Genomic DNA, 11,935 nt, shown 5'->3' on the forward strand with positions numbered 1-11,935 from the left:
ATTCTTTGAATCTATTCGGTGGAGCAGGAAATTAGTTTATCGGCCCACGGTGAGCGCCAATTGTTCTTGCTGAGTTTGGCCGTTGTATTGCTCGTCTATCGGTAAATACTTGTAAGCTCTCCGTCAAGATGAGTTATACGTCGGCAAGGAGAGAACAAGGAGTAGGTACCTGCAAAAGACACTCCAACGCTCAAGTCAGTAAGTGTTTAAGAGGTATAAGAATAATTCTATGAATATAAAATGTAAGACATGAAATAGATGTTGTCATGTGTTGTGTAATATAATAATTCTATGAATATAGAATGTAAGACATGAAAATAGAACTTATCATGTGTTGTGTCTCATGAGATTAGATATAGAAGGTTCCTTTTATAGATATAGAATTGATTAATGATATTCATGTTATGACCATTTGGTCATTAAGATAGAAATGATGATCATTAAGTCTGTAATAAAAGTATTGGTTACAAGCAAAGAATGAATGATAATTAAAGTCGAGTTATAATTCATAATGCACAATAAATACCGAATTATAAAGTAACGAATCACTTTTTATTTTTATTTTTTAATTCTTAATATTTACAATTTTTTTAAATTTTTTAATTTAATATTTAATCAGGTATTCGATTCTCTAAACGACCTATCATAAATTTATCGGTTCGAATTGATTTGATCTACTTATAAAAATTCTGTACCCAATTTATCATCCGAGACCAATTAAATTTTTGTCAATTCGCTTTTTATTTTATTTTTTTAAAAATTTAGTTAACATATATTCTTAAAACACATGATAAAATTATCAATTAATTTTTTTTATCAAAAACGATGCAAAATTTTAAATTTTCAATACTTTTATTGTTTATTTATTAAAAAAAATTATTTAAAATTCACAACTAAAAAGGGCTTAATACAGACAGATTTATAGACATATTTGGTCTATATTACAGATGGATTTTTGGTTACCGACGAAATTACCGACGGATTTTGTCCCTCTGTAAAAGTCTCGTCGAAAATTATTTACCGATGAATTTTTTTCTGTTGGAAAATTACCGACAGATTTTTACCAGTTACCGACGGATTTTCTCTCTGTAAATTCTCCATCAATTTCCCAAAGCCGACAAACTTTCTGACGGATTTTCCGTCGATAATTACAGACAGATTTTCCGACGAATTTTCTGCCTGTAATTACAGATGGATTTTTCGACGGATTTTCTGTCTGTAATTACAGACGAATTTTCCGACAGATTTTTTGTCTGTAAATTACAGACGGATTTTTTGACAGATTTTCCGTCTGTAATTTGAACCTTGGAAAATCATCTCACACTCTTATTACATACAAAAAATCCGTCTGTAAATCCGTCAGTAAGCTGAAATATATTTTTTTTTATTTTTCCAATTACAAAATAAACTTGTTTTCATACAAAATAAATATAAATTTAATACAAATTTTTATATAATTTGTATTCGAATATTTATAATGTAAGACCCGGTTAATTAACGGCTAATTAACCCATAAATGAGAATTTATTCTAGAAAGCCAAAAATGTTATTTTTATGGCTTAATATGATAGAGGAGATTGAGACGAGAATTTCGGTATCAATTTTATAGAAAACGGACCAAGATTGGACCGAACGGGCCAAACCGGGCCAACCGGACCCAAAGTGGGCCCTTGGCCCAACTAAACTAAACCAAAACCCTAGTTTTCAGCACTCTCTCTCCTCATTTGAGACACTAAACACGCTGAAATAGAGGCTATGGAGGGAAGAACACTCTCTCAAGTTCTATCTCTCACTTGATCTTCAAACCACCATAACTTTTGATCTAGAGCTCCGATTACCGCACCGTTTGCGGCCACGCGTTCACCACGGAGAGCTTTACAAAACCTATACAATCAATCTTGAGGTAAGCCACGTTTTGCTCTTCGAATTTCCAGCCTTGATTTCGAGTTTCATGAGCAAAAATGTTGAGATTTTGGGCTCTTTGATGTTATAGGACCCAACTCTCTTGAAGGAGAAGGTTAATCTTGTCTCCTTGGACCTTGGGTGTGGTAAGATTCTCAACCCTAGTGTAAATTGTTATTCTATGATGTTTGGGTATTGAGATGTTGTGTATGGATATGATGATTGTGGCTTAGGTTGTGTATATGTGAATATTGGAGCTTGATTGGTGATTTTTGGAAAGCTTGGAAGAGGGTTTTGTGTGATAAAATCTGTTCTTGGAGGTGTTGATACCTTGAGAGCTTGTGGACAAGTGGTTTGGATGTGCTCCGGTTGAGCTTGGGAATTTGGCTAAGGTATGGTTTTGGTTTCCCGTATCTAATATGTAATGTGGTAGGAAATACTTAGGCTAGAGGCCCTAAGATAGGCATTAAATTGATGATGTTGTGGAATGGTTGAGATATATGATGTGATCATATGTGTGATTATGAATATTGATGCCTTGATTGTGTGATATGTGAGGAAATGCATGTTGTGATATATGCTTGATGAATGATTGAGGTTGAATTGATGGGTGGTGCCATATTGTTGGTGAGTATGATGATTATGTATAATGATGGTTGATTGGAAATTGATATTGTTAGAAATTGGGATGAGAAGGATGTATGACATAATAGTGTGTTTATCCTTTGGCCTTTTGAATGAGAAGTGTTAAAATGGTTGGAGGTAGTTTTGAGAATTTTGGTAAAATGTCAATGCGTGAGTTGAGGATGGCTTGTTGTTGAATTTGGTACACTTTGATTGATTTCAAAGAAAAGGGATGAAATTGGCATGTTTTAATTGATTTTGAAAAGAGTTGAAAGTGGCTTGTTTTGAAAATGGCACTTTGTGGTTTTGAATGAAAATATGGTTTTTGGGCATACTTTGACGGGACATAACTTGGACTACGGATCTTTGATTTGTGCCAAATCTGTTTAGAAATGAAATTGGATCCGGGATGTCCATGCCGTTCGAAGAACGGGTGAAAAATGATTTAAAATGAGAGAGTTATGACCGTCGGAAGATTGGGGGTTGAATCTGTGAATTCTGCATCTTTTAACTTAGAAAATTTTTAGCAGAATAACCCTCTGCGCGTAGGCGCACTTGGCGCGTGCGCGCCATTCTTCCAGGAAGCACCATCCACGCGTGCGTGTGGTGTGCGCGGGCGCGTCGATGCGCTGCGCCATATGCCCAGCTATTTTCCAGAGAGTTGTGCTAGAATTGTGCCAGTTTGTGCCTGGGCGCAAGAGCACCCACGCGTACGCGTGGCTGACGCTTGCGCGCCGTTTGGATATTTTTCAACCCGCGCGTTCGCGCGTATGACGCTTGCGCATTAATGAGTTTTTGGCCATCCACGCGTGCGCCTGGAGTGCGCGTACGCGTGGCCCTGTTTTCATCCCAAAGTTGATTTTTGAGTTTTAAAAGCCAAATTTCATACTTCTAAGTCTCCGATCTCACCACTTATATCTTAAATCATTATGATATGCCTAGCATGAAGAAAAGGGCTAGTGAATGTGGTAACTTGCGAGTGAAGCAAGGGAAAAATGAATGATCAATGAGGATCAAAGATGATTATGTGAGATGCGGAGAATGGCGGTGGAAGTGATCCAAGAAGCAAAGGGTGCCCATGATGGACCAGCAACCTGAGGAAGCCCAATTGACAAACAGGAACGAGTAGCGAAAGCAATTGAATCTCCGCTTGCATTTGAAAAGCATTATTATTTGACCCTCCTATCAGTCATCAGTTCCAGCCAAACAGGAAAGAAACAAACATTCAGAATAGAGACATACCACTTGCAAAATATCATAAAAAATTGCACCATAAAACAAAATAGATTCAATTACTCCTCTATGCAAATTGCACCATAAAACAAAATACCGTAATGTTTTCTTGAATGGCATTGATGAAGTCGTGTCAGTGAGGGAGCGAGTGTGTAAGAGAGAAGTGAATTTTTGAGAGCACCATACAAAAGTTCCATATTGCGAAAGATAGAAAATTCGAGGCTTTGATAACATTAACTACTAAGACTAAGAAATTTGGACATCATTTATCCTGTTCATTCATCTCAAGCAAGAAGTAATAAATAATACGAATAAGCTCTACCATCGGAATCTACAAATAAACAAGCTTTATGTTCCGAGGGTTACCTGAAACTGGAGGTCGATCTCGGATGAGATCTTTGGTACTGGTCGGAGATGACGTGTCCGGCTGGCTGGTGGTGGCCAGAGCTGTTGTGTCTGACTTGTTGGACTTGCTGCACTGCTGATCCTTGGCCACCGGAGGGTGGAGGATACCTGCAAGAGACTCCGATGCTTAAGTTAGCACGGGTATTAAGCAGGTTTTATGTAGAATCAGAGTATGAGTTATACCTGGGTGCTCTAGTGTATTTATAGTAGAGTGGGCTAACCTTTCTAGATAAGATAAGTTAGTTATCTTATCTTATCTTTATCTTTGAGTTGAGGTCAGCTTATCTTCAAGGGAACCGCCCTTATCTCTATAGGCTCAGACAGCTTGTGGATTTGGGTCGTGTTCCTCTATTTGGGCCCTTTATTGGGCTCTCCTGTCGATTTGGCCGACCTCTTTGAGAAGAGGTCGACTAGCCTGACCTGAAGAGGTCGGTCGCTTTGTCGCCAATCATCCCAGGTTGGGTAACTCGACCCATGGTATGAACAGTGCCCCTGCTTGAGCTTGGTCTTTTGTTGAGGTCGAGTCTTTGACTTCGGTCCTTCTCTGATGAAGCCGAACTCAAGCATTTTGTCAATTTCTTTCTTTTGTAGAATCTTTTGAATGTAGAACGTTTTTCTCTAAAAGCACGCGTTTTTGTATTAGCGCTTTGTCCTGGGGAACGTGCGAGGGTTTAATACCCTAATTAATTAGCATTAATTGCCCCGTTTTTTCTTTTGGCTCTTTATTTTGATTTTTGAAAAATCAGAAACGGTTTCTCTTCTTTGCTTTTCCGTAACTTCTTCATCATTTTTCTTTGTTTTTCTCTTTCTCTGTTTTTCGCCTACGTTTCTTTCTTTCCTGCGTTGCGACGTCGCTTGGCGATTCTCGGGACAACTTTCATTTTTTCATCTCCTTCTTTGAAGCTTCTCTCTTCTCCAGGTGAGTTTCATTCGTACTTTCTTTCTCTTTCGCTGCTTTGGCTTTTTGTGATTAAGTTACGATTTTGCCTTGAGGGAAGTTTGGGTCTTTCTGCTTTTACTGTGCCTGGTTACTGTCGTAATGCGTGCTCTGAAGTTTTTTCATCCTTTTGTATGAATCTTTTTCGCCTTTCCTATTGCTTTAATGTGCTTAGGGCTTCTGCATGTTATTTCTCGTTTGTGCTTTTGATGATAATTTGTTTGATTCTGGAAAAAAGGCTGTGTCTTTGATGATTTCGAAAAAGTTTGCGCCTTTCTGCTTGGCCGTTTCTGATAAACTGTAGACATAGTGCTTTCTTCTGATAAACTGTATGAGGGTGGACCTTTTTGCATTTTCACTTTATTTTGTTTTCTTTCTGGATTTTATTTTGATGAGTGTCGGGATGTAGGCCGTAGAAATAACTTGAAAACCTTGCTTGTTTATTGCCTCCAAGGGATGCCCCAAGACCTTTGTCTCGAGTCTTGGGGTTTTCCCTTTGTTGTATGTCCGTCCGTCGAGATGTTTTTGCCCCCTGTCCGAGATGTTTTTGAGTAATCCATTCTTCTTTTCTTTTGTAGGATTTTAGTTGACCTCATGTCTTTCCGAAATAACGTCGTAGATATGCCTTCCCAGGTCCCGGCGGGTATGGCTGATTGGGTGGACTCCATGGTTCTCATGTGTGTCTCGCTGGTTGATTCTGAGTTTTGTGCTCAGCTTAGGCAGTTTCATAGTGTCTGTAGTAATTCTGGTGACGAGAAGAACTATGAGCTTGTTCCTCCTTCTTCTGACGAGAGGGTCTGCTTCTCGACTCGAGTTGTTGACAATCGCCCCTTCTTTTATGCTTACGATTTTTTCTTTGGTCAACTGGGTATTACTCTTCCATTTACTCAATTTGAAACCGACTTGTTATGGTCTTGTAATGTTGCCCCTTCTCAACTTCACCCTAACTCCTGGGGTTTTATAAAAATTTTCCAGTTGCTGTGCGACGGTTTTGGTATTCTTGCTTCCCAATCTCTCTTTTTCTATTTGTTTGTTTTGACTAAGCCCGGTGTGGTAAAAAAGAAGTCAGCTTGGGTCTCCTTTCGTTCTACCCAAGGAAAGAAAGTTTTTTCCATGTTTGACGAGTCGTTCCGTGACTTTAAGAACTACTTTTTCAAGGTCCGAGCGGTTGAAGGAGCTCGGCCCTTTTTTCTGGATGAAAACGACGAACCTGCCTTTCCCTTGGAATGGCAAAAAGATGTGAGGGTCTCCCGGTATTCGTGGGAGATATTGGATGAGGCTGAACGGGCTTTTGTGACTATCTTGGAAGAACGCTGGGGTCAACCTCCCCATCTTGACACAAAGAAATTCCTAACCAATCCTTCTCTTCTTCAATCTGAACTGAGTATCTTGTGTTTCTTTTATGATTTTGTTTATGTTGCTTGTAGCTGTCTTTTCCGACTTGTCCGACTTGTAGCTGAGTTTTCTGTTTTGTTTGCAGAGGCAATGAAGAATAATGAATCCATGAAAGCTTATAAGAGGGCGCAGAGGGCGACTGCTGCCAGAAATGCTGCTGCCCAGGCGGCTGGGGAGGGATCTTCCCAAGTGCGCGAGAAGCCATCGGTGCAGAGTTCTGCCGGGATGAAGAAGGTGATCCCTACTCCCCAAGTTCGTTTGGCAGATCCTCACGTCACCTCTGCTGCCCCTTCTGTTGCTCCTCCCAATAAAAAACAAAAGACTGCTGAGCCTTTTGACCTCGATGCTCCTGATTTTAATGCTATTGAATTCGTGGATCAACAAATCGGTCCCTACGGTGCTCTTTCCATGGACGATGTGTCCATCCTTCATCACTTGGAATTCATGGCTCGAAATCATGTTAAGATGGCGTTCATGTTGGCTGCCATATATCAGACTGCTCAGAATCTCCCTCTCCATGCTACCAAGGCGTTTATGGAGGAGGCGAAACAAGAATTCGACCGGATGAAGGGACTGAAGGAGGAGCTTGAGGTGAAGGTGACTAAGCTGGAAAAAGACTTGGAGAACGAGAAGGCGAGTTCTGAAGCGTTGGCTGCTTCTTTGAGGTTGGCTAAAGACGCAGCCTTGATGCATAAGGATAGCTATGTTACATCCTATAGGGAGGGGAGGCGCCTGAGAGAGGAGCTTGACAATGCCCGGGAAGACTATGCTGAGCTCCAAGGTCATCTCGTTGGCAGCGTGACTGCTGCTTATGAGAACTTGAGAGAACAAGTTCGAATCATTGCTCTCGAGGCCGATCTTACCCTCTTTAGTTTGGATAATGTTGTCAAGGATGGCAAGATTGTCCCTGATGATGAGGGTGATGACGATGAGGTGGTTCCTCCCCCTGTGTTTTCTACCAAGATGCCGACTTCTTCCCTTCCTCCAGTTGGGCCCGAGTTGGATTGCCAGATCCTGAACCAGGAGGATGGTACTGTAGATGCGGTGCCGATTCAGACTCGCCCCCCTCTCCTTGTTCTGATGCTGTCAAGAAGGCTCTTGATGCTGCCGAGAAGGCTTCTGATGCTTGTTGATCTTTTTCTTTAAAGTAGTTGGCCCGGCTTGTGGGCGTTTGGAAACTTTTTATTTGATTGCTGACATTTCTTAGTTGTTTTTCTAACAACTTTTTATTTTGAAAAACAAACAATTAGCTTGCCGTCTTTTGGATAGTAAGTGTTGGTGGCCTTTCGAGGCCTTATGACTCTGTAAAGAACAGGTTTTTTGGCTAGGCTTCCTTCTGCCAATGCTGACATCTTGCAGCCCGACCTCCTTGGGTTTTTTTTTTTGTAGCTTGAATCTCTGTAGTTGTAGGGGTCCGACTTGTTTGGTTTTCTCGCTTTGTGTGTGTTCTTTAGCGCTCTGTAACCGATTTCTTTGCGTTGGCCCCCTGCTAAACTCTTATTTTGTAATCTTCTTTCTTGGACCTTTGTCAGGCCTCTTTCGGGGATTACCTTTTGCGATCTTCTTGTTTGTATGAGATCGACTTCGTTAGATTGGCCTTTTTCCAGGTTATTTTCGCAATCCTCTTTCTTGGACCTTTGTTAGGTCTCTTTCAGGGATTAGTAGTAGGAGTCCGACTTGGTTGTATCGGTCTCCTTTAAGTTATTTTTTGCAATCCTCTTTCTTGGACCTTTGTCAGGTCTCTTTCAGGGATTACTTTTATAACTTGTTTGTAGGAGATCGACTTTGTTAGGTCGACCTCTTTCCAGGTTATTTTCGTAATCCTCTTTCTTGGACCCTTGTTAGGTCTCTTTCAGGGATGACTTTTATAACCTTTCAGTAGTAGGAGTCCGACTTGGCTGTATCGGTCTCCTTTAAGTTATTTTTTGTAATCCTCTTTCTTGGACCTTGTCAGGTCTCTTTCAGGGATTACTTTTATAACTTGTTTGTAGGAGATTGACTTTGTTAGGTCGACCTCTTTCCAGGTTATTTTCGTAATCCTCTTTCTTGGACCTTTGTTAGGTCTCTTTCAGGGGTTACTTTTATAACCTTTCAGTAGTAGGAGTCCGACTTGGCTGTATCGGTCTCCTTTAAGTTATTTTTTGTAATCCTCTTTCTTGGACCTTGTCAGGTCTCTTTCAGGGATTAATTTTATGACTTGTTTGTAGGAGATTGACTTTGTTAGGTCGACCTCTTTCCAGGTTATTTTCGTAATCCTCTTTCTTGGACCTTTGTTAGGTCTCTTTCAGGGGTTACTTTTATAACCTTTCAGTAGTAGGAGTTCGACTTGGCTGTATCAGTCTCCTTTAAGTTATTTTTTGTAATCCTCTTTCTTGGATCTTTGTCAGATCTCTTTCAGGGACTATTTTGATAACTTTTCATTTTGGGCTGACTTTGCCATGTCGAGCCCTTCTAAGTTAAAGTAATCCTCTTTAATAGGGCTGGCCAGACCTCTTTCCAGGGTTTACTTATAACTTGGGTTGACTTGGTCCGACTTCTCAACATCGGCCAGTCTTTAAGTTATTATTTTAGCAATCCGTAAGACCTCGTCAGGTTCTTTTTTAGATCACTTTCGATAACTTTTTACATTATTCTGTGTTCATCTTTGCCGATTTGTAGAAAGTGGTTGTCATCTCTAGATCGTCCTTTGGGTGAATCGCGTTTTCACCTTTATCGGACGGTTGTCTTTATCGTGATCGTGCAGTGAAATTGTTTTTCACTTTCTGCCAATCTGTTGCTTTATAATCGGACGATGAATGCTTCAGATTAATGCGTCTTGAGATCTTGTAGAATATCTAAAAAATATATTTTATTCAAAGGAAAGATCATTTTCTGTGAAACTTCTCGGCACTACCTTTTGATTATATCTGGAAGCCATTCGGCGTTTTAGAGCTTCTTCCCTGATCCGAGCTCTTTCTTGGATTTCTGGTAACAAGTCGAGCTCTTCTCTCTGAAGTTGGAAGTTTGCTTCCTCATTATAGTGAACTACTCTGGGCGACCCTTCCTCAATCTCTATTGGAATCATCGCCTCTGTTCCGTATGCTAATCGGAAGGGGGATTTCTTCGTGGTGGAATGTGGCGTTGTTCGATATGCCCACAGGACTTGTAGGAGCTCTTCTGCCCAGGCTCCCGTTGCATCTTGTAATCTCTGTTTTAATCCGGCCAATATAACTTTGTTAGCAGCTTTGGCCTGCCCATTGGCTTGTGGATGTTCGACGGAGGTGTACTGGTGCTTTATATTCAAGTCGGCTACTAGTTTTCTGAAGCCTGCATCTGTGAATTGGGTGCCATTGTCTGTGGTTATTGAATATGGAACCCCGAACCTTGTGACAATGTTTCGATATAAGAATTTCCGGCTTCTTTGAGCGGTGGCATTGGCTAGGGGCTCTGCCTCGATCCACTTTGTAAAGTAATCTACTCCTACTATGAGAAATTTAACTTGTCCTGATCCCTGTGGGAAGGGGCCGAGAAGATCGAGTCCCCATTTTGCGAACGGCCAAGGCGAAGTCACGCTGATGAGCTCTTCTGGCAGGGCGATGTGGAAGTTGGCATGTTTTTGACATGGTGAACATGTCTTTACAAATTCTGTGGCTTCTTTCTGTAGAGTTGGCCAATAAAATCCCGCCCGGAGTACTTTTTTGGCGAGAGCTCGTGCCCCGAGATGATTGCCACAAATGCCGCCGTGTATTTCTTCTAGCACTTCCCCTGTGTTGGAGGTCGGCACGCATTTTAGTAAAGGTATTGAGATCCCTCTTTTGTATAGGATGTTGTTTATGATGGTGTAGTACTGTGCCTCCCTTTTTAACCTCTTTGCCTCCTTTTCTTCTGCGGGGAGTGTTCCTTCTTTGAGGTAGCTGATTATGGGGGTCATCCATCCTTGGTCCTGACTTGTTATGGCCAGGACTTTTTTCTCTTCCGAGATTGACGGGTTTTGCAACATTTCCTGGATGAGGCTTCTATTGTTGCCCCCTGGTTTGGTGCTGGCTAGTTTTGAGAGTGCATCAGCTCGGGTATTTTGTTCGCGGGGTATGTGGCTGATCTTATATTCCCCGATTTGTCCGAGTAGTTCCTTGGTTTTATCCAAATATTTTTTCATGGTGGGGTCTTTGGTTTGGTAGCTCCCTGTTATTTGTGATGTGACCACTTGTGAATCGCTGTAAATATTGAGTTTTTGAGCTCCGACCTCTTTAGCCAGCTTCAAACCAGCTAATAATGCTTCATATTCCGCTTGGTTATTGGAGGCCAGGAACCCGAACTTGAGGGAGAGCTCGACTTGAGTTCCTTGGTTGCTTTCTATAATCACGCCTGCGCCGCTTCTAATTTTATTTGAGGAACCGTCCACGTAGAGATTCCATTATGTGGGAGTTTCCAGGGTATCTATGAATTCTGCGATGAAGTCAGCCAGATACTGTGATTTGATGGCCGTCCGAGCTTCATATTGGAGGTCAAATTCTGACAACTCGACTGCCCATTGTAGAATTCTGCTTGCTAAATCTGTTTTCTGCAATATTCCTTTTATGGGCTGGTTAGTTCTAACCTTAATGGTGTGAGCCTGGAAGTACGGGCGGAGTCGTCGAGATGTTAGGATGAGAGTATAGGCAAATTTTTCTATTTTCTGGTAGTTCAGCTCGGATCCCTGTAGTGCTTTGCTAATGAAGTAGACGGGTTGTTGCCCATTTTCGTCTTCTCTGACTAGTGCTGAGGCTATCGCCCGGCTTCCTACTGCGAGATATAATATGAGTGGTTCTCCTTCTCGTGGTCGAGATAGGATAGGTGGCCGTCCTAAGAACTCCTTGAAGTCTTGGAAAGCTTGCTCACATTCTGTCGTCCATTCGAACTATTTTTCCTTTCTTAAAGTAGCATAGAAGGGGAGAGATCTTATCGCAGCTCCTGCTAAGAATCGGGATAAGGTGGCCAATCTCCCGTTGAGTTGTTGTACTTCTTTGACACAGGTTGGGCTCTTCATGTTGAGTATAGCTTGACATTTGTCTGGATTTGCTTCAATTCCCCTTTGTGTGAGCATGAAACCCAAGAATTTGCATGCTTCAACTGCGAAGGTGCATTTTTCGGGGTTGAGTCTCATGTTATGTTTCCTTAAAGTGTCAAACACTTGAGCCAGGTCGGACAATAATGTATCTTCGCTTTGTGTTTTTATCAACATGTCGTCCACATAGACTTCCATGATTTTTCCGATGTGATCTGAGAAGACTTTATGCATTAGCCTTTGATAAGTAGCTCCCGCGTTCTTGAGACCGAAAGGCATCACGATGTAGCAGTAGTTCGCCTTTGGTGTTAAGAACGAGGTCTTTTCTTGATCTAGTGGATACATGGGGATTTGGTTGTATCCCGAATAAGCGTCCATAAACGAGAGGTATCTATATCCGGAGGAAGCATCTACCA

At 41.4% G+C, this 11,935-nt stretch overlaps 1 long non-coding RNA gene across 1 annotated transcript in view; it reads right to left on the bottom strand.

The window, feature by feature from the left end:
- LOC110270598 overlaps nt 3,655-11,935 on the bottom strand; it is a 10,589-nt gene continuing 2,308 nt past the window's right edge. Inside the window, exons 2-3 of the long non-coding RNA XR_002360239.1 lie at nt 3,857-4,090; nt 3,655-3,708 (exon numbers count right to left, since the gene is read on the bottom strand). This is a non-coding gene — a long non-coding RNA (uncharacterized LOC110270598). The remainder of the gene's footprint in view (nt 3,709-3,856; nt 4,091-11,935) is intronic.

Source organism: Arachis ipaensis, chromosome B04, assembly GCF_000816755.2.
Source record: "Arachis ipaensis cultivar K30076 chromosome B04, Araip1.1, whole genome shotgun sequence".
In the NCBI taxonomy this organism is placed as follows: Eukaryota; Viridiplantae; Streptophyta; class Magnoliopsida; order Fabales; family Fabaceae; genus Arachis; species Arachis ipaensis.